This window comes from Protopterus annectens, chromosome 16.part0, assembly GCF_019279795.1.
Source record: "Protopterus annectens isolate FY-2018-M chromosome 16.part0, PAN1.0, whole genome shotgun sequence".
Taxonomy (NCBI): domain Eukaryota; kingdom Metazoa; phylum Chordata; order Ceratodontiformes; family Protopteridae; genus Protopterus; species Protopterus annectens.
In genome coordinates this window covers 594103506-594127899 of record NC_056750.1, presented here as the reverse complement: position 1 = coordinate 594127899, position 24394 = coordinate 594103506, and the positions used below count along the sequence as shown (strand labels likewise).

General features: G+C 40.9%; 1 protein-coding gene across 4 annotated transcripts in view; it reads left to right on the top strand.

The window, feature by feature from the left end:
* Positions 1–24394, top strand: part of MAN1B1 (mannosidase alpha class 1B member 1) — a 1711419-nt gene that overhangs the window by 339735 nt on the left and 1347290 nt on the right. The window lies entirely within an intron of this gene.

The following is a 24394-nucleotide window of genomic DNA, read 5'->3' as shown; positions in this document are numbered from 1 at the left end:
AAAAAAGTTTTTGTATTTTAAAAAAATTTTTTCCTCCATATTTTTAAGTTTTTATACACGCTTTCCAAACCTGACCCAGTAGCTATAGCTTTATTCCTGCTGCTGATAAACAGTTAATTCCTATCCTAGTCATTCTGAGAGTGAGAAGATTAGTGATGGGCATGGGAAAATAGTGTATTCTTCTGCAACTGTGATTTTCAGGGGTTTTGAATTGTCAGGCTCACATGTTACTTTCATAATTTGTCAGAATAAAAATTATGAGGAATGTTGGGTGCAGTTACATTTTTTGAGCAGACATCTGCCTTACGTTGTTTAGTACTTGGTCATATCAGATGTATCAGGCTTTGCTTGGAAAGCAGTTTCATGGGGAATAGTAGTGCAAGGTATGTAGGACACCTAGGACACAAGCAAGCACATAAATATGAAAGAGATGTCTTTTGATTTTTTGGGAAATACCTATGTGGAAAAAATGCCCTGTTTTAAAAAAAGTGGAAATGTGCACAGCATCCAAGCCTAAATGTTCTTAGTGTTTGTGTTGCAGTCGTCACATTTGGGTTATCCCTGCCAGGGTAGCCCTCAGTCGGCCCGAATACCATAGTCTTAGTATTTTATGCATCGGTATTCGTCGCTCCAGGACTGACGTCAGGTCATCAATGTTCTAAATTAAGGCAGCAGAAGCCATTACATCAGTCTTTCTTGCCGAGGAGCCCGAAGCAGAAGCAGTTTGCACGAGTGCCTGTCGGCCGCTACCTGAGTTTTTTAGTTTCCATATTGAAATTGCAGTCTTCTAAAGCTTAGTACCCCGTTTGGGATCCTTTTTTCTTGCTCTAACTGATGTCAGAAAAAGTTAACCATTGTCTTGCCTGTGGTAAGCAAATACCACACAGATGTTTTCATTCTTACTGCATCACTTGCTTAAGCCCAGACCACGACGTCCCCTGCTGTCACTTTTGTGCTTTGTTCAACACTAGAACTATAAGTCATCAGGCCCTTATTGTAACTAGATATTTTCACTTTGTCCTCGAATTTCGATATGGCTTCGGTAAGTCATCCGACAGTAGATCTTCTGAAAAAATGTAAAGATAAAGACAGAGACAGACCGCACAGGTCCAAAACTGCCAACACTTCCTTTAAGCTAGTTGTCAGCTCTCCTGTCCTCAGTGAGGTGCTTTTGCAGCCCCTGATGCCTGCGTCTGTGGATTCGCAGGCCGCTACAGGAACCCTTTCAGAGTCCGGTATGCCGTGAGACTCTTCATCGACTAAGGATCCTGCGGATGTCTCTACTTTGGGTCCGGAGCCGCTGAGCAGGCACCAGCTTCTGAAGTACCTCACACTACCGATTCTCAACACAGACGGATGACTGCTTTCGCGTCTACCGTTCTTTCCAAAACCACTAAGTTTCTAAGGCCCCGGGTACGAACCACACCCAAGAAACCGACAACCCAATCTCCGGTACCTGCTTCCTTGTCTCAGGCTCAGATTCTTAAAATGGCGGAAGACCTTATAATGCTTATCAGAGGAAGCCAGGCTACCCCTTCCAAAAGAGAGATTTGTCCCCAGTAGTTTTATTTGAGCAGTAGTCCGATGACTCTGATTCATCTGAATATGAAGATATGAAACCCCTTCTCAGCTTATGAGGATTCTGATGCAGAGGAATCCATCCCTTCAGCCTATCCAACCAAGGAATTTTCCTTTGGGGGAAACCCTATGTACCTTAAGGGAACATTTCCATTGGGAATGTCAGGACTACCCTCAGTCAAAAAGACTTAGAGAATTCTTAGATCTTCCACAGCACAGACCTCAGGCCATTCCTTCTGTCCTGGATGTTGTGGATGACGTTTTTATGGAATCCAGTTTGACTCTTGACACCCACCCTCCTGCTCCCAGGAAACCAGACAGGTACTATAGAGTCTCTGACTCTCACAAATTTATTTTCAGAAATCCTACTGCTTGACCCCGAGGTCCTGTCCCAAGCGCCTAAAGGAATCAAAGCAACTTCTGCTAAGAATCCCACCCCCTCAGATAGGGATTCCCGAGCATTAGACAGATGAGGTATAAAAGTATACACCGCTGCTACTCTTGCTATAAGAGCACTAAATTGTCAGTTCCATATGCTGAAATATCAGCAACATACCATGAAACTCCTCAAACAAAAAATATGTTCTTTTCCTGCTTATGCAGCAAATAGAGTTTCAAGAGTTAATGCGTTCTGCAAGTCAAGCAACTAAGCACACCTTACAGTGTGGTTTTGACTCCCTAGAAGCATCTCTCAGGGCAGCAGTCACTGGTTCTGTCCTTAGAAGGCATGCTTGGCTAAAGGAACACCCCTTGCCACACCATGTCAAATCCAAATTATTGGAAGCACCACTGCACAAAGACACCTTATTTGGCACCAAGGCAGAGGAGGTTTTAAAAAAGATGGGAAAAAAAGCTAAATCTATGCAAACAGTTAAAGACTTCTTGCAGGTCCAGCCACTGAGATTCTGTAGGCATTGCCCCTCTCCAAGCACTGGTCCTTTCCTTCCCCCTCTAGGTCAGCTCAGCCCAGACAGCAGCCCCTGGGAATGCAGAGATCTAAGCAATGGAGTTCTCCTCTTCAAAACCATGGAGTGCTAAGCCACCCCCTCATGGTAAGAACTCACAATGACTTTACACTTCCACCCCCTCCCTCTGCCTACCTGATCTTGCACCTAGGAGTTAAACTCTCCTTCCACGCAAGCACCTGGGCCATGCTTGGTTTAGCCACCCTAGACATAAAAGAAGACTACCTACACATCCCAATCAGGAAATCTTGCAGGAAATATATGCATTTCAGGGCAGGATCACTGCACTTTCAGTTCTCTGCACATCCCTTTGGCTTTTCCACTGCTCCCAGAGTTTTCACAAAATGCCTGGCTTGTACCATTACTTTTTGCAGACTAAGAAATATTCAGATTTACCCATACTTAGATGATGGCCTGATTCAGGTAGCCAGTCAGGAAAAGCTGCTAAAGCACCTGACCTTTGTAAAGGACCTACTGACCTCCCTGGGGTATACTGTCAACGAAAAGAAATCCAAACTAGTGCCCACGCAAAAAATTGTATTCCTGGGAGCAAGCCTGGACACTGCATCTCAGATGGCATTCCTTGCATAAGAAAAACAAACCTACGTGACAACCTACTTCTCTCAACTAGCCACCCAGACCCCAGTTATCTGCAAGGAAAATCTTGCAAGCTCTGGGGTTAATGGCTTCTTGCATTCCACTCATTCCATATGCCAGACTTCATATGAGGAAACTACAATGGTACCTTAAAAGCCTTTGGTGTCAACACTCCCAAGACATGGAAAATCTTGTACCAGTGATGCCTTGTTTAAGGAAAGATTTCCTTTGGTGGGCAGCAGTATGCAACCACAACAAGACACTCCCCTTCTCACAATCCCATGCCATCCAGACGCTCACCACAGACCCATCAGATTATGCCTGGGGTGCGCACCTTGACGGCATTTGCATTTAGGGCCAGTGGACCCCAAACCAAATAATCTGCACATCAGCCAAAAAGAGATGCAAGTTGTTCAACAAGCTCTGACAGCCTTCAGTCCCCTACTCTCCACGGGGCCTCTACTGATCAAAATGGACAACATCACTGTGATGTGGTATATCAACAAGCAGGGAGGGACTCACTTGTACCCTCTGTGTAGGCTCACCATGACCCTTTGGCACACTGCTTCAGCCATGCAACTACATCTGTTAGCACAATTCCTGCCAGGCTCTCTAAATTCTCTGGCAGACAGCTTAAGCAGAAATCTTCTGGACCCACACTAGTGCAGCTAGACCAGCAAACCTTCACCCTTGTAACCCAGAAATGGGGCACCCCGAAGGTCGACCTCTTTGCTACCCACTCCAACTCTTAGCTCAGCAAATTCTGCACCAGGGAACTTCACAGCAAGGCTTGGAAAGTGGATGCTCAATCATTCCAGTGGGTCAAGCTCTCGGTCTGTGCATTCCCCCCTCTACCACTCATTACAAGGGTACTGCTCAAAATAAGGGAGGAAAAACTGAGGACAGTCCTGATTGCCCCAGACTGGCCACACCAGCACTGGTACCCTCTGCTGTGCAGCCTCTCACTACTGCCTCCATGGTATCTCCCTCAGATCCCAACACTCCTGACCAAGATGAGTGGAGAATTCATGCATCCTCAATTGCAGACCCTCAGTCTGGCAGCCTGGCTTATTCCCTGACCACTGCACAAGCTGGCAATCTAAGCAAGCAAGTTCTAGATGTTGTACATGAGGCCAGACGTCCTAGCATTATAAAGTCTTATGCTGACAAGTGGAAAAGGTTTTGCACCTGGATCCAGGCTAAAGGAGATGGAACTGCGCAGCCCTCCCTACCTCTCATCCTGGATTACCTGGCTGACTTACTACACAGGGGTCTAGCCTTCTCCATTAAAATTCATGCCTCTGCCATCTCTGCTCATTTCAGCACAGAGCCACCTCTTTTCTCCCACCCTCTAATCAAACAGTCCCTAAGAGGGGCTAACAATTTAAGGCCACCCATCCCAGCTTGGGACCTTAACTTTGTTTTGGAAAAACCCACCCTGCCCCCCTTTGAACCAGTAGCATCAGCAGAGTTAAAGTTCATCTCTTGGAAGACAGCCTTGCTTCTGGCTATCACTTCAGCTAGAAGAGTATCCGAGCTACAGGCACTAAATGCTGTAGAGCCCTTCATCATTTTCCATGTTGACAGGGTTTCCCTCGGGACTAACCCTTCCTTTATGCCAAAAGTGGTGTCCAGTGTTGCTCTCAACCAATACATTCATTTGGCCACCTTTTTCCCTAACCCACAAAACAAAGGGGAAAGGATTTTGCACTCTCTCTAAATGTGCACAGACAGCTCAAATTCTACCTAGACGGAACTAAATAATTTAGAAAGACTGATCAATTGTTAGTTAGCTTTGGTGCAGGAGCACAGGGCAAGGCTATATCCAAACAAACCATTTCCAAATGGATAGAACACTGCATCGTTTTCTGCTGCAAGCAGCACGGGAAACCTCCCCCGCAAGGGGGTCAGGACACATTCTACCAGAGCAACCTCTACCTCTGCAGCTTTCCTCAGAGGGGTTCCCACCAGTGACATACTGGAGGCTGCGTCATGGACATCTGTTCATAACTTCACCAAGCATTACCACCTACTTATCTTCCCCAAATCCAGGGCAGGCTTTGCCTCAGCAGTCTTGCAGCACATCCTGTCCAGCCACCACTCTTCTTGAATGCCTCCACTCTTTTCTTCAGCTTTGGAAATCAACCCAAATGTGATGACTGCAACAGTGAAACACGAAAAACATAGTACAGTTGTGTGCACTTAACATAAATGTAGATGTTAAGAGTGTATTCACTGTTGCAGTCTTGGTTTCCCTCCCGCCATCCCCCTTGTCTCTCTCTCTCTCTCTCTCTCTCTCAATTTCTGTCTCTCTCTGTCCTTGCAAGGATTTATGGTATTTACTTTATACTGGTGGTGTTCTTCCACCATAACCTAGCTTCCTCCTGGGGGCTATTTACACTTAGTGCAAGAAAAACTGATGTAATGGCTTTGGCTGCCTTAATTTATAACACTGACGACCTGACGTCAGTCCTGGAGCGATTGCAACCAACACAGAAATATTAAGCCTCTGGTATTCGGGCTGACTGAGGGGTACCCTGGCAGGGATAACCCAAATGTGATGACTGCAACAGTGAATACACTTTAACATCTACATTTATGGTAAGTGTACGCAACTGTACATTTTGGGCAGACTTTTTCAGATAGGATGGCATGCATTTATGAAGATCAGGGAAGAGAATTTTTACAGCAGATGTTTTGCAATATTTGAAAAACACTACTCAGGATTTTTGCCAGGTCGAAAATTTAACAGTTCACAGATAGCAACATTTGATGCATCTCTAATGGTTGTTAATCCTAGGAGCATTAATAATTTTTTATTGGAAAATTTTCTTTGTTCCCACAAGATTGATGTTATTGTTTGTGAAACATGGTTAAACAGTAATTGTAAACCAGTTCTGTCTGGGTATAAATGTTTCTACTGTAACAGACATTCTTTAAAAAAAAAAAAAATTGAGGTGGAGGTGTTATGATGGGGATTAAAGATAGTTATAGTGTTATAATATTGATCTTTTGTTAGTTTCCCTTTTGAAAGTCCCTGGCTGCTGTCCACTCTGCCCTGGCGTCTTTGCCCCTGTACCCAGCTCAACATTCTCCTGCTCCTAATATAGCCACTACTTACCTGGTGAGATTTGAATCCTATCCAAAGTCCAGTGGCCTCATCTACCAGCCTCTTATTCTCTGCACCCTCTATCAAGGAAGGAAGAAAGTATGTTATGGACTAAGTCCACCTTGTAAAGCAGACCCCTGTCTACTTCTTGCATCAGGGCTCCAAAGTTCACAGTGAGCTTGAGCAGCCTGCTTCCTTTAACCCTCCTCGCTATCTATCCGACTGCCAACACACCTCTTCCACATACCTAAACCCTCTCTTACTATAAATCTCTTCTACCACAGTTCTACACCAGTTAGCTCCCTTACACACTTACCTACGATACCAGATCTGCCCACTAGGTGGCACCCTTATCCTATCCATTTTTCACTGCCTCTCTCTCTGTTCTACCTCTGTAAATTCACCATATTTCTTATGTTCTTGACCTGATCCTCTTCATACTCACCTTGTGCCCATTCAGTATTTACCCCACTGGCTCTCCTTTTAGTTAGACCTTTCCAACTCGGGTCCTACCTTTCTTACCTGTAGCTACCTGCACTGCTGATAGTTTCCTCTCTAACTTCTATTCTTTTTGTTTCTACCCACTCCGTTTGCCCTGCGGGCTCACTCGCTCCCCTACCCCCAAATCCCACCCACCCCTAGAGGTCCTACACTTATACGTACCAAACCACACCCCTTCTCCATTCCACCTATCACAACCACATTACCATTAACTAATCTTCCCTATTTCCCTATCTTTCCCACCACACCCTTTTGCCTTTCATCACCACACCTCCTTTACCAATGTGCCTATAGCAAGACCTTAATATCTCCCATTTCAATGAACAAACTACCCACCCTAGTCCTCCTACATACCTTACTCATGCTCTCACTTCTTCCTCCTTTAATACTAGCATACCTGCTAACCTCCTATAAACACCCAGTATATTCACATCTTCCCTACCCTACTAAACAATCTACCTCTTCAATTCTAGCCTCTCACACTGACCATGTCAACATTACTTCCTCACCTAGCTATCTTCTACCTAAATACCATAGGACAGCCCACATTAGATACGACTTCCCCAATTCCAGAAGACATCCATTTCTTCTAAGTAAATATACTAACACTAGATATCTAATACTACTACTCTCCCTAAAGGATGGAGATATTCACCCAAACCCAGGTCCAAACACCTCCACTATCACTCCTCTTCAACCCAAACCCCTCTGCCATCCCCCTACTTAAAAAAACAACCAACTCACTCTTAATAGCTCACCTTAATACATGTAGCCTTAACAAAATAACACAACTCCATGCTCTCTTGGAGCTCTATTCATTTGATATTATTTGGCTAACAGAGACTTGGCTAAAACCTTCAACTATAGACAACAAAGTTATCCCACCCGGTTACAATATCTTACTGCATCTATGTTCCTTCAGGAAATAACATTACTACCATCAAAAACATCCTGTGTTGGCTATCTCAAAACCTACCCCAGGAAACCATAATCCTAGGTGATTTTAACATAGATTGGAAGTCTTGCAGCAACAAATACCCTACTAGCCATATTAATCTCTATGGGTTTACTCAAACTATTACCTCCCCTACTAGAATAAACAAGACAAATAAAAAAGAAAGCACCTTAGATTGGATACTCATTAATTACCAACCCCACACTTATGAAGCCAGAACCCTCCCTGACGATGCAAGTGACCACTCACTAACCTACATTATCAGGCTCAAAGCCAATCCACCCATTCAACCCATTACTAGAACAATTAGAACCAAGAAAGACCAAGTTGGATCTATTCCAGAATGAACTGAAAGCATGTAATTGGTTCCCCTTAAAACACCTTTCTCTCGATGAAGCTGTTGATTACTTTAATGTTAAGTTTCTAGCCATACTAAACCACCATGCTCCTACCCGCTCTGTTAGGATAAGAACTAAATCTGCTCCTTGGCTCTCTAAAGAAACTAAGCAAAAAATCCATTTCAGACACAAAATCTGCAATAAATCACGCTTCACTAAAAACCCTATTGATCACCAACACTACAAGCAACTGAGAAATTTGACTAAAAAAACAATATTGTCAGATTAAACAAAACTATTGCCTACAATCTCCGCAAACCCATCGTAATACTCCACATAAATTCTGGGCAAGTATTCAGCAAGTACTACAGCCGTCACACCCAACCCACAAGGCACTGACAAGGAGAATCCCAAGCAAACGGCTAATGCCTTTAATACCTTTTTCACCGAAGCAATTCAAACTCTTGCCAGTCAGCTCTCTAGTCACAACACAACTATATCCAGTTCTAACTCAAACCCACCACCTCCATTTCTCTTCCAACCTGTCCCAACAGCTTATATTCTCTCCCTTATCCAAAAACTCAAACCATGCACTCCCTCTGCTGACTTACTACCCGCAGAATACTTAGTTAGCAGCCAAATCCATAGCTTACCCTATCTCCATACTAATCAATAGAACCATCACTGAAGGATGTGTCCCTAAACTTTGGAAAGTTTCCCATATTATTCCCCTTCATAAGGGTGGAAATTCCACTGAACTCTCCAACTATCGTCCCGTAGCCCTACTCTCTCCCATATGTAAGATTATGGAAAGGTGTATCCGCAAGCAACTGCTTGACCACCTTCTCCATAATAACTTGCTTACCAATACCCAACATGGTTTCATACCTTCCCATAGCACTACCACTGCCCTCCTTTCCTTTACGGACACCATCAGCAAAAACTGTAACCTTAACATGCTTTCCTCTGCACTTTTCTTAGACCTGTCCAAGGCTTTCGACATGGTTAATCACCAAATACTCATACATATTCTTAAATCTCTGTCACTTGACACACTGGCTATAAAATGGTTCCAGTCCTACTTAAATAACAGACATCAAGCTGTACTCTGGAACTCCATTCTCTCTACCCATTTACCTGTTAACATTGGTGTCCCTCAAGGGTCCATACTGGGCCCCCTCCTGTTTACTTTATTCATCAATGACCTTCACCAAGTAGTTCCCCAAGCTACATGCATACAATACGCAGATGACTCCACACTTATTTGCTCAGCCACATCTGTGTCTGAACTTGACTGCCTGACACAGCACACATTTAACTCTGTAGAACAATGGTTTACACAACGCTCTCTCTTACTTAACCCAAAAAAAACTAAACTCCTCCTTTTCACACCTACTAGTAAATCCCCCCAAATAGACTTCACTGTATCATCTAAAAATGGTACGCCTATATCCCAAGATCTTACTACCAAACTGCTAGGTATCACCATAGACAACAACCTTAACTTCAACACCCATATCAGCAACACTTTGAAAACTATTATTAAAAAAAATAGGCTCTCTTTACAGAATCAAACCCTTCCTCACTCCTGCAACTAGAATAACTATTGCCCACTCCCACCTAATCTCTACTCTTCTCTATGCCTCACCCATATTCACTAATCTCTCAAAAATAACCTTAAGAAAATAGAACTCTCCTACAATAATATAGCCAGGTTTGCCACAGGTAACTCTTTCAGAACCCACCACTGTATTGATCTAAAGCAACTAGGGTGGCTTGAATTACAGCAGCAGCTGAAATTTAATCAACTAGTCATCGCCCATAAGACAATTTATCAACCTGCCAAAACACCCATACTATCTACTCTTATTCACCCCTACCATAACCTGAAGTCTCTTAGATCCTCTCAAAATCTTCTTGTAAATATCGACAAAGCAAACAATAAGGCCAGAGACTCTCTTCTCTAATACTGTCGGAAAAACCTGGAACCTGCTTCCCTCCAAACTTTCTACACTTCCCTCTATAACTCTTTTTAAAAAGAACCTAAAGTTCTTCCTCAAAACACATTGGATGTGCCCATGTACGAACCCTGACTGACCAACTAGCTCTTGATACTTGATTCAACCCTACCTTCTCAACCCTGCTTTTACTTCATCTTAACATCTTACTGATCCACTTCTCCATCATAGTATTACTTACTACTGTATAAAAAAAAAAAAAATTATTGGGCATGCTTTACTATTAGATGTAGTACGTAACTGCTATTTCTCTTAACTTTCTTTGTATCTACACTTACTGTGCATTATGCTAGTATTCTTTCTGAATGCTTATTTGTAACTGTGTTTGTACTAAATCAAGTCTAATACTCTGCATTTTTAAACATTATTAATATGTGACCAGTTAAAGTATGTTTATCTGCTTTAGTGAGAATGTATTTGCATTATGAACATGTATTACTTTTGATGAGAAATTATTTTGAACTGTTTGGAGCTTATCTCCCCGGGCCTCTACTGAAAATGGACATATATCCAGCTAGACTAGCCCGGTCAACAAATGTAAAATAAATAAAATAAATAAATTGAGACCCGTGATTATTGCATGTTCAGTGATAACACCAATTACTATAGACTGTAACCTTGACAGTAAAGACAACCCTGGAGCATATAACAATTGTTTGAGTGTACAGACCACCAAAGTCATGTGCAGATAACCTAAAGGAATTCATACATTTATTGCATGAAACAATGGAGGGAAAAATTAATATTAGCTGAGGACTTAAATTTACCAGAAACAGACTGGAATAAAATTGATTCAACAATGTTACTAAGGAAATTATTCACAGCGTATAATCGGGAACAACAATTGCTTCAGACTGTAAAAAAAAATACCAGGAGACATTGTTTGTGTTCTTAAAGAAATTACTGTTCAAGTCAAGTTTTACCACCATTGATCTACTTTGATCTTGGGGTTATAAAGGTTAATTTGTTGCTGGATAATTCTGCCAAACTGAAATCTAAACCAATTTACAGAGGGTTACAGATTATATGGAAGCAAAACAGTCACCATGTAAAACTAAGTGGAGTGAGGTGTTCAGTGGAAAAACTGCAGATGGAATGTGGGAAGTTTTGAAAGAGAAATTGCTTGAGTGCAAAAAATCAAAACAATGTTTAACATCAGGATGTAGGCATACAGTGTCGGGGGGTATATTTCTGTAAGAACAAGATATCATTAAGGGGAGAGAATAAATATAAGAAATGGAATAGAGGTTGAACTACAATGTTGAAAACTGAAGTAAACAAGATGGACAAACAGATTAAGCACAGTATGAGAAGATCAAGAACAATTTGAAGAAAATGTATATAAAGATATTGTGCATAATAGGAAACCTTTTTTTAGCTACACAAGGTATGGAAGGAGTTAAGACATACAGATTGATAAACTGTGTGCATATTCTAAATTTTTTTCTCAGACACAACAGATTATAGATAGATTTACAAAATCTTATGCAAAACAGTTTGGTTCCACAAAGGGGTGATAAGTTGTCCTAGTGACATCCAGGCAACCCCAGATACTGGAATCAAATTAGATTATATTGAAAGAACTGTGCAAACTGGATCCAAACAAAGCACAGGGAGAAAACGGAATTATTAACAATGACCTGAGAAGACTTCAGCATGAATTTATGGTAATAATATAGCTATTATTCACTAGGTCATATAAATATGGGGAGATTCCTCAAGATTGGAGACATGCGCTTTTTAAACTTGTCTTTAAGGGAAAGGGGAGTGGGACAAACCCAGAATCATATAGACCCTTAAGTCTACTTTCATGTTGTGGAAAAATAATGGAGAAGGTAATATTGGATAAGTTATTGCCAGAATTGGATAGGTTGGGACTTGAAACTATATATCAGCATGCATATGTTGAAAATAGATCTATTGCCACCTGTGACATAATGTTCTATAACAATGTAATAACAGCTATGAATGAAAAATGATGTGATGTCATTTTATATAGATTTAACTTCCGCATTTGATGGGGTCATTCACATCACTGATCAATAAATTAGTAGAACTAGGTACTGATGTACTGTCTAAGATGGATACCTGCATGAGTTACAAATAGGACATGGCAAGTATCATATAGTAGCTGGACAGGTGAAATCCTTTGTTACAGTCAGGGTGTAGCACAGGGCTCTGTCCTAGGCCCTAACTTCAAATTGTATCTTTCAGACCTAACTTTATCATCTAAGGTGTTCTACAGTCTATATGCAGACAACCTGAAATTGGGTAAACTGATTACATACGTTACAGATAAGGCGTGTCTGCAAAATAACTTGACTAAATTGACCATTTGAGCACAGGAGAATGATATGCTGATAAATGCATCAAAAATTAAGCAAATGAGATTTAGGAGACATGAGTGAATATTTAATATAACACAATGTTTGAAACTGTAGACTCATTTAAGGACTTTGGCATACGGGTAGATCCAGCTATGAGTTTTTTAATCCTATCAGCCAGTTGCTTAATGAGTTATAGAACTGTAGGTTGTATAAAAAGATTTATAATGTTTAGGAAATCAAAAATGGTGACATCATTGTTACATTACACCCAAACTTTAGTATGGAATAACAATATGGAAACCCTGTAAGAAAACAAGCATGAGTATGGAATAACAATATGGAAACCCTGTAAGAAAACAAGCATGAGCAAACTGGAAAGAGTGCAGCGGAAATATACCAACAGCATCTATGGATGTGAAAACTTAACATATTATGAAAGACTAAAATATCTGAACTTGTACAGCGTCTCTTACAGGGATCTAAGAGGACATCTTATTCGGGTGTATAGGGCATTTAGAGACACTACCTTGGGGAATGTTTGAGGTCATCAAAAAGTACTAGGGAATCATCAGACAGCCTATGTAGAAGATTCTGTAGGAATGAGAAGTGTGCTAAGTGGCTCTCTGACAGAGTTGCTGATGCAAGGAACATGCTACCAAATTGCATTAAAGCAAGTACTAGTGTAGATATTTTTAAGAACAGCCTGGACACTTACAATGGGAACAAGTGTTTTGGTATATTGGCAAGCTAGAAGAGCATTAATGCCCATGGTTGAAGTAGTTGTATGTATGCATGGTTGCCCTGATCAAGGCAGTCAGTGAATTATCTTAGGTTTCCAGGACCTCTACAAGTTGTTTTAGACAATGTCACAGTTAAGTGGTACATCTTCAAGTGGGGGAGGCACAGGAATTCAGCTCAACAAGGCCTTACTATGTCTAGGCAGTTGCTGTATCTCATCTCAAAACAAATAAAAAAATTTTCCTTAGCTACACCCATTTGCTCAACTAGTATTTCTGGCAGAGCACTTTGTAGGGAGCTTGTGTGCCAGCTCTTTACATTCCCAAACGTATGTTCCCAGTTACCTCTTTCTTACCCATCACGCCTCCAACATTTGCAACTATCTGATGAAAAGATATTTGGAGTCTGCTTGAAGTATAAAAATACATATGCAAACACTTCCAAGCAAAAATTTTAAAGTTTTTTTTAAGAATTTGCTCCATACTTGGGAGCCATACATATGTCTTCCAATTGTTTCCTTGTGAATTGCTTATCCAGTCTCTCTTCTCAAACTTATTTAACCTCGTCTGACCTTGTAGTTACCATCAGTATTTTATATGCTCTACTAATTAGCCTTTTTAGCAGCAGCTTCTGTTCCAGATTCAACTAAAAACTCTACCAGAGCAAGTCTGTCACTTAGGATTCCCCTAGCCCTTTATCTTTGCTTGTACTCTGATATTAATACTGATAGAAAATGCAGTCTCTAGTCTGCAATCCATATGTTGTGTTGGTCTCTTCCCACTCTATTACCTTTGCCTGTTGAGGTATTTGTTCCAAATACCATGGTTCCTTTGCCAGTTTTCTTGAGTAAATTCCAGATCCATATTGCCTATTCTCTGTACTCTAATTGAAGTCATTCCTATTGGCAAAATGTCCTTTCTCCATTCTGATGTTGGTTTACTTCTTAGAATACTTTCTGCTACTTTGAGTATAATCTCTATGGCTGTTGTTGTTAAGGGTTTGCATCCAAAATCCCACTTCCTCCTTATTTTTTGAATTTTCCCCATTTCATCATTATCACTTGCCATGTTAAATTATAGCTTTCTGCTTGTTTATGTATATGAGCCTTAACCATGTAGCTCTAAAACATTCCTTCAAATCAGGTAATCCCATATCACCTTGTCCTGTTGGAAGGATCTACTTATCCCAAATGACCATTACCCTCTCCCCCTCTCAGATTAATTATGTCAACTCTATTGTCCACAATTTCTCTGGTTGATAAAAATATGCCTGACCTGTGTATAAAACTAAAGAGACTAAAAATATTTCACTACTTGTATCTTGCTATCGATATCCATAAACACAAGCTTCTAATTTCTCAGTTTTTGTATTATCTTTTATGTAGTCTCTTTCCAGATATCCTTAGCTGCCATAACAGAATTATTAGCCCCATCTTGTCCCCATAGATATTTGCTCTGTTATTTCACTGAAAGCACTTTACAGCAAACACACATTCATCGACCCTCATTCAGAGAAAATCTCTTCCACGATTTGCCGAGTATTCCCAGGGCAATGAAATACTTGCATTGCAACACAATGGTAACGCATCTAGCTAAATCTAACCCATCCAAGTGTGAGGGCTGTGCCCCCCCAAGTATATATACCAACTCTGAGATCGCACTACAGTGGTGAAAATTGCAAAGTTGTGCTGTGGGGCAAGCATTTCTTTGCCTTGGCAGTATTCAGCGAATCGTGGAAGTGATTTTCACTGAATTAGGATTGATGAATGCATGTTCACTGCAAAGTGCTTTTGGTGAACTAATATAGACCCTAAATATTGGTATTGCTGAACCAATTCATGTGTTGGTGTGGATACATAGTTTACAGCTATAGCATTTGTCTTGTCTTCATTAATTTTATATCCTGAAAAGATTTGAAACTGTCTCAGTTGTTCCAAGACAATGAGATGTCGTTTTCTGGTTTTATCACGTACAAAATAATTTTGTCCTGATTACCATATCAATTTATATCCTTGAATTTCTGAGTCCCTTATGTTCTTTGCCAGTGGCTCTAAATATAATGCAAACAACAAAGAGGAGAGAAGACCACCCCTACCTCTTCCCCTGTTCATACCCAACTTATCAGAGAGGAACCCTCCCACTTTAATTTTTGCCTCCGATCCCTCATGTAACCTAATTCACCGTATTATTGTATTAGGGAATGCAAATGCTTCGATTGCCATACTCATAAAGTACCATCTTACTCTGTCAAATGCTTTTTCTTTATCAAGACCCATGAGCAACAGTGGTATTTTCTTACTTTCTGCTTCCTTCTGGATTGTCTTTGTTCTATTAATATTGTTCATAGGTTCATAATTCATAGTTTAGTACTAAGCTAACTGCTCTTGTGAGCCATTTTAAGCCTAGCCAATTATTTCTTGAGACACAAACCCTGCACCTTGTGTTTGTAAGGCAAACACCTTAGCCATTAAGCCACCCTCCCTCCCTGTTAAATGTTTGCCTCCCCTCAACAAAACCAGATTGATTCATATCGATCAATTTTGGCAACATATTTGCCATTGTTTTAGCTATTATAGATTTAAGCACTTTATAATTTTGATTTGAAATTGAAATGGGCCAATATGAAACTCGGTCTGATGGAGTTTTACCATCTTTATCTTTATCTTGAAAAAGCCTGGTATGCCTCCAGGCAAAAGCGCTTGATGTGGAATTTTTTATTTCATTAAAACAGAGTTTTATTTAAGTCATTTTGAATTTTTTGTTCCTGTTGAGCCTTTGGATATATCATTTTGTTCTTGGTCTGGTTCGGATCTAATTTGGTTTTGGTTTACCATCTTTAGTTATTACAGCCTCCACAGCGTTCTTCCAGGATGTTGGTGCTCCCCCTCCTTTTAAAATACTGTTCAACAAAACCTTCCAGATATTTATCACTTTCTTCTCTTAGTTTCCAAACTTCCACAGGTATACCATCTATTCCTGGAGACTTTCCTGCAGATTGATTATACATCACCATTTTTGTCTTATCTTATTTCCTCTTAATTGTTCATTGTTGAGCCTCATCTACCTCTAGCCTTGGCATAGCTAAGTCTTCCCTAAATATTTCCGCCCATGCTTTTTCTTGATTTCTACAGTCCTCTGCTTCATACATATTTTCAGAACATTTCCAAAATATCTCTAATACTTTTACTGGATCTCTGGGTATTTTTCTTGTTACAGGCTTCTAAAGTTTAGCAACAACTATTTCTACTTTCTGTTTGTCATTGTGCTAAAAGTTTTGTGCTAGAGATATTTTCAAAAAACAGTTGCTTAAAAGCAATCTTTATAAAGTCATGCATATTATCCAGATATTCCCTTATTTTCTCTTTAGCACTTTGCATTTGTCTCTTCTTGTTCTCTGATACCCCCCTTATTCTGAAATACGTCAACCTTTGTCAGCTCTTCTAAATAATTCTTGTTACTTGTTAATCATATCTTTTTCTTTTATTTTTATCCTATTTTTTAAACTCCACCTTTGCGTGTATCCCAATCACTAGTTATAACTTCTGAAAAAATGTCCATCTTCCCTAATAATTGAATAATTTCAACTACCTGTTCCATAAATTCCTCTCTAACAGGTGGGGAAATTCCTGTCTGTTTAACAGATAGATGGAGAAGCACCAGTGTCTCATTTTTATTTCATTACTCTGGATTTTTATTTTCGTTATTTGTGTGTGAGCTGAAATAGTTATTGCATGTGTAACAGAACTTTCAGTTAAATGCACATGTTCTTGTGAAATGTAATTTTTGTATAGCCTAGCCCCATTCATGTACATAATATGTAAAGCCTCTTCAAGCTCCTGCTACTGAATTCACATGTTCCGTACCAAATATTTTAATGAACTTCTTCAAGAATCTACCTTTTTGTCATATTTTCCCCTTCTAGGCCCCTTAAACACATCCTCAGTGTTGGAAATCAAATTCCATACCCACCTATTAGTAATATTCCTTGCTGAATCCTTATTTCTCCCAGGATTTTCTGAACCTGTATTGTAGCACTTTTAGGAGGAATATAAATGCATACCATTGTAATCTTCCTCCCCTGCCAGTAGCCCCTTACAACAAATCTACCATTATTATCTTTTTTTCCTCTTTTTGTCACTATTGGAACTTCTCTAGCAATTAATACAAGTACTCCCCTTTTTGTTTGGCCCAGATATTCTGCTGAATAACCATCCAGAAACCCTTTCTGTATCAAATTCACATGCTCACTTATTTTCAAATGCGTCTCCTTAGCATAGCTACTTGCACTTTCCATTTATGAATATAATTCACTACTCTCTCTTTTTTGAATGTGAATGGCTTCACAGGTATACACAAAGACAATATGGAAAGTGTTGCCATTATGATAAGTTATTCCCATCTGTTATAAATAACAGATTTTTTATAAATGTCTAGTGTCAGCTTTCTGCGTTGTATGCATACAGTAATATTTGGCAGGTTGATCTTTTATATCGGTTTCTTTTCATATCCATTTGAAACTATGCCACGCTGTTACAAGACTTTGTTTTATTGAAAACTTTCAGACAACCCCCAGAACATAATACAAGCACACAAAAAGTATGTACATTTTCATACAATGTATAACCTTTGTAATACGTTCAATTTTCCTAGATTGACTGCTATGCTTACAGGCTTTAATTAACCTATAATAAAGGTTATCCATGCTAAGATGTACGGTACAGCCTGTGCTTCTACTTACACTAAGCATTGTATTTTTTTTGTCTTATCTTTATTCCCCTCCCAGATGTAGAAAACAACTTGAATGCTTTCAGAAAGCCTTTGAAAAAGGAAAGTATTGTGTTTTTATTGCCATTATCACCTTTCCTCCATAGAAACATGAGAACCGTAAACACAGTTGCCCTGAGCTACAAGCATCTCGTGTTGCACTGTGAACATTTATTTGCTAAGGAAAAACTTTTCTTTACACTTGGTGTTTTTATTTACTTGCTTCCACTTCCATATTTTAGATCAAGCCAAGGGCCTTAATCCAGTCATTCACCTATGCACAAGTAAGAAAAAGCATATCGTTTTTTTTTTCTCTTTACATTGCACTGCCCACATTTCTTAAAACTGAACAAGCGGAAAGAAAGAAGAGAAAAAGGCCACCTATTTACTTTAGTGTATCTATTGCACACACACAAAAACTGAAAAAGCATTACTGTATAACCTGTATTGTATATAATATTTTATAAAAAATAATGTTAAGAACAAAATTGTTTTACTTGGTTACCTCTTTCCTTTCAAACATTACATCTGATGCTGTCCGTGTCATTTATTCATCACAAATGGGTCTAGGATCTGACCTGTGATCCGAGCTGGCAACTATCAGACAGATCAGTGCGCAAGCTCCTCCCCTTCCCATAATTCCCTGTTACCTCTAGCCCTCAGATGTTTGCCACTGAAGCACTTCAGATGTGGTCTTTAGATCTCAAGCTAGTCAGATAAGTGTTTTTTTTTTTCTTTTGGGGGTTTTTCTCATTTAAATTTAGTTATCTAGTAGTAAATATTTACTTTTAAGGAGGGAGACTGGTCCCCCAGACTTCCACCTGAGGAAGTGTCCTTCGGGGACGTCCTCGAGATTCTCGAGCAAAAAGATGGTTGGTCTTCTCCCACCCCATCTTCGGAGGAGGCCGTGTACCTGAAGGCCTTCGAGACTGGCCCATCTTCTTCCTGGGTGTCCCCTCCTGCTGATGGACCTGATCACCAGCAGGGCTTGGAAGGAGCTGGACACTGTGGAGCCTGTTACCAAAAAAGCTGACAGATTTCTTAGTCCTTCTAAAGACAGAACATTTTGGAGCAAAGGTGTCCCAGTTAATGCTATAGTGGTGGCTACTGCTACTGAGTAGGAGCTAGCTGAGCAAAGCTCCTTGGTCCATCTTTCAAACAGGGAGTCCTGGGCGATTGACCGTTTTGGATAGCACGTGTTTACCTCAGCTGCTTTCGAACTGAGCGCAACTAATTATTTGGCTCATTTTGCTCTGCTTCAGAGGGACTTTGTGTTGGAGCTTACCACTACCCTTACAGAGTTGTCTCTGGAAAGTCTTAAGCTGGTCTCCTCGAACCTGTCTACTCTGACTTTAATGGCGAATACTTCGGTGAGGTTGCTCTCCAATTCAGAGGAGGCCACCTCTGGAGTGGCAGGTACCGGTATTGCCATTCAAGACCATGCCTGGCTTCACCTTTGTGGGTTTCGGAACCTTTCAAGGCATATTTCACTAACACACAACCCCTTTGATGGCTCTGCCTTGTTTGGTCCATCTTTTAAGGTTACCTTAACCCATAGTGAGCAGGAAGGTAAGACTCTTTCCACAGTAGGGATCAAGTTCTCTACTCCCCGGCGGTCTTCTCCAAGACCCAGAAGGGAAGTAAGAAACTTTGGATCTGATGTCAGTCTTCATTCATTCTTGAGTGATGGATTTGATTCCAATCTCTCAGAACCATTTTGGCTATTATACAAAGCTCGTGCCAGCCAAAAACTCTCAAGTTAAGGCTCTAACCCTACTGCTTCTCTTCCCATTACCCCAGATCTTGTTTGCCACATAGAAAATTGGACGAGTCGGGCAATGCTCTCAGCAAAGTACTTAAGAATTTTCTTATGTTTTGGATTATATTTCTTTAAAATTCTCTAATTCCTTAATACTTGGTGTCGTTTGAGACTTTTTTGTTGTGTGAGTGACCCTTTTGGAGCTTTCTACCCCCATTTTTTACCTCCCGGTATTTCTCTTTTACTATTGTTGGTAATGGGCCTCTTCTTCCTTCTTGCTGTTGGTAACCCTTTAATACCATCATTGGTGTTTTTCTGTTGTGCTTTCTTTCCCTTCCTTTACCCATTTGGGTATTCCTCACATAACATAGTTGGTATATCTCATTAAAAAAAAAAATTTTATATACTTAATTGATCCTCTTCTTTAACCTTCCCCCCCATTTTCTACGTGTGTGTGTGTGTCGTATGCACTAAATGGTCAACATGGCAGAGAAACAAAAAGGGCCCTCCGGGTTTAAACAGTGTAAGGATTGTGGCAGAAAGAAGCCCATTTTGGATGGGCATCTTTCTTGCATCTACTGTCTGGGTGTCCCTCATTTGGAAATCCCTTGTGATATCTGTAAGGGCTTTAGCACCCAAACTCTTGCAGAGGGACGAAAGAAGTTAATTCTAAAAGGACTGTTAAAGTGACCCTTTAATGAAGCTCTGTCTGAGGTGAAGACTTCAAAATCTCTGAAGCCTGAGGCAAAAAATGGAGCCATTCAGTACCGTCTTCCCCCAAGTTGTGACTCCAAATCTCAAAAATCCCGGGTTCTGACAGTTTCTTTTGGCTCAGAAGGCAAAAATACCAAAAGTGTCATCTTCTGCTCCGGCATTGAAGACAACTAAATCAGCATTGGTGCCATCAACTGTTGAACCTACTCAACCCATTTCAGTATCTACCACGACTTTGCACCGACAGTAGCTACATCTATCCATTTGGTTCCATCTTCTCCCTCTATACAACAGACCATGGTGCCGAAGGTTGATACAAGTACTCCCTAAACTAGATATTCCCCTTCAATAGACCCCTGTTTGGGTCAGCAGCTGAATCCCTTTGTGAACAGACCAGAGTCAGCCTCAGTCTCTCATTTGGCTGGAAAGCTCAGAAGGGCTTGGCAGTCACATTTGTCTTTTAGTCCACTTAGCTTGAGCTGCCTGTCAGTTGGAATGCATCAAAATGTCCTGAAGCTTTGTAAGCTGGCCAGTTGTTATATCCTTGGCTGGATATAATCCATATAGCTAAGGCTACCACAGCATTTATCATTTGAACATCTGCTGATATGGTAAGTTTACATAAACAACTGCATTTTTTTTCACTACTAGTCTGTTTTACCGATTACTATTGCCAGGTATCTCAATACATCTTTTTTAGCTTTACTGTGGAGCAACCTACCAGTTCTTCAATTCTTCCTTCTTCCCGCCACAAAAAGAAGAACATAGCCTTTGTCGCAATAGCAGGCTGTTAGAGTGCATCAGCCACTGATGGGCAACTCTGCTGTGGCAATTTTTCTGGTTGCTCAGAGCATTAATTTTTTTTTTCTTGGTCTACCCCCACTATAGTCCTTACAGCTGCCATGGACAAGGGGGTTAGACATATCCTCCGAAGCTGTTTGAGTACCCTTGGAGGGCAGGGGGAAACCACTAATCAGTTCTGGGAAAAGGGAACAGTAAGCACCCCTCTGCCTAGCCAGACTTGAATGTCTGTCTTCTGGGGGTTTGCCTTGCAAAACTGGGTTTGCATTTTCAGAAATGGCTGTCAAAAAGAAGCAAAAACTTAGATATATATCTTCTCATGTCTTTGTTACTTTGGACAGCCGTGATTTATTGGGCTTAGCTCATAGGTTTGTAGGCAGGTACTAGGCTATCTACCCAAAGGCATTTATAAGCCTAGTGGGAATGTGTTTGCTTTCGCCACCCCATTAGATTAGTTCCCTGTGCCTCTGTCCAGCAGACCAACTGAAGTGATCCCCGGGGTAAACTTTGTTTCCCATCCACTCATCAAGGTTTCTCTTGAAGAGTGTTAGTGAGGAGCTCTGCCTAATGTAGATTGGAATCTTGTTCCAGACCATGGGAAGTCTCTGGGACAGGAATCTATCTCTCCAGCACGTGCTATTTATTGTGGTGAGGTTTAGATCCCTAGAGAGTGTGGCTCTAGGGGATATGGTTTTCTTTAGGTGGAACATGTCCATCAGTTCTGGGTTGGACATGGCCTTGTATGTCTGGCAGAGATCACCTCTGAGTAGGCAGTATGCAACTGAGTACAGCTGGAGTTTCATCAGTCAAGCTGTATAGGACATCTGTTTGAGGCCAGTGATCCTGTTGGTGAGGTACTTCTGTGGTCTTTCCAGCTGTTGCAGGTGTCTTGTAAGGTACATCCCAAATGGGGCATTGTACTCTGTAGTGGGTCTGAGGAGTGATGTGTAGAGGGGCACAATGACCTCTTTTGATTTGGATGCAAACCCTTTTGTGATTAGGTGGGCCACATAGAAGGATTTTCTAACCACTTTGGCAATGTGATTATCAAAGGAGAGATTACTATTTATTATTTTTCACCTATGTCCCCAGATCCCTTATTAGGTCTTCTGTCTTTAGGGGGCTACCACCTATGTGGTAGTTTGTGGGTACTTTGTTTTTTCCAAAGGGGATGACTGTGCACTCTTTGCCATTTAGCTTGAGGCAATGGTTTTGACATCAGGTGTCTGTCTCAGTGAGACCCTTTTGGAGGATGTCTGTGTCAGCTGGAGAGTCAGTTATAGCCCCTCGTTTGCAGTTGTCTGCTAACTTGGTCAGCCATATTCCTCGTGTGCTTGCCTGTATCTCTGAGAAGTATATGGCAAACAGGAGGGGTCTTAAGACTGAGCCCTGGGGAGCACCACTTGTAACCGGTTGAGTCGGACCTAGCTCCCGCAATTCTTACCATGTGGGTTCTGTCCATGAGCCAGTTGGCAACCCATCTCATGACGTAGGGGTTTATGTTCAGGCTGGTGAGCTTGTCTATAATACCAGAATGGGGAATGGTGTTGAAGGCCTTTGCAAGGTCTAGGTAGGCTGTGTGGACCACCTTTCCCTAGTCTATAGCCTTGGTGACTGTCTCAAAGAAGTCCACCAGGTTTAGGAGGCATGATCTGCCCTTAATAAAGCCGAACTGGGTAGGGTCCAGTGTTTGGATGTTACCAGTGTTAATGTTAATGAGATCCATGATGATGCGCTCCATAGCCTTGCAGACCAAGCTAGTCGGGCTGTTGACCATTCCACTTCAGCTTTTTCTGTGAAGAGAAAAATGGATTCTTCTTCTGAAGAGGTTCAGGATTTTATACAACAAATAGATTGTGAGGGGAGAAAATCTCCCCCCCCCCCCCCTCTAGATGGTGTTGACATTTCATGGTAGAAATGAAGGCAGGGCTACAATGAGTTTTGATGTCTTTGAGAGGATGAATTATAGGATTTTAGTGGAAGAAAGATGCATCCAGGTTTCACTCCCACATAGTTATGCGATTAGTGATTATGATCTTGTAAGTATTGAAGTGTTTACTCTGATGCTCAGTAAATGTAGAGTTCGTCAGCCACAGTGATACAGAATTTGTGCCACATACTAATGGAACTTAATGGATGCTTTTGATAATAGAGTTGATTAATGGGATTTATGCAGAAGAATGAGATGAGCAGTTTTCATCCCGAGTACATTGTGTGCTAAATTCAAGGAAAGCTAACTGATTGTATAGAGATATACTGTTCTAAGTGTTGAGAGGTGTTTGATGCTTAGGAAGTGTTGAGAGGTGTTTGCTTGGGAAGTGTCGAGTGATGCAGCTAAGAAGATAAAGGAATAGCATTGGAGTATCAAGTTGAAAGCTGTTTTGTTGCCAAGTTACAGAAATGTGCATATGAAATTTTAATGGAACTGTCTCTCCCTATGGTATGAATTTAGTACTGTAACAGGGTTGAAGCAAAGTAATGTCTTTCATTGAAGTGTGTTTCTTTTTATTTACCTGAAATGGAAGGATTGCCATTTTGTAGGCTTTGGTTGGGTACAAAGGCAGGAGCATAACTGTTCTGCAGAATCCCATCCATTTTCTGAGAAGTTTTGCAGCAGTGTGTTAGACTTTGAAAATTTTGGAACTGTACTAGCCTAAGTGTATCTTTGTTTAAATACTCAATGCTAAGAAATATATAATTGTACCCTTTGGGAAGTCAAACATTCTGGCTAATTACCTTGTTAATAATGCACCCCTAAGAGTAGACCCAGTGGTCAGGGATCTGAGTACGCACGTAGACAATAGCCTTACTTTCGACCACCAGGTAGCCACAGTGGTGAGGAAATCCCTTTTATACAGTGCAGCTTATAAGTAAGGGCATGGCATCTAGGTTCAAAGAGGTCATTTCCACTATACTCTGCCCTTATTAGGCCAGTCATAGAGTACAGTGCTCCCTTTGGTGTGTACCTGACCAGGCATATGCAGCAACCTGACCGACCTCAAAGGTTCCTTACAAGAAGAATATAAGCCATAACAAACCTGCCTTATGCAGAGCACCTTAAGGCCCTTTCCCTCTACTCACTCTCCTACAGATTGCCAAGGAGAGATCTATGCCTGGCTTACAAGGCATCCACAAGCCCTGCACTTATGAATCTCCTACATATTCGTAAGTCAGAGTACCAGAAGTACAAGGTTTAAGGATCTGAATTTTGACTGTGACTTGAACAGAACT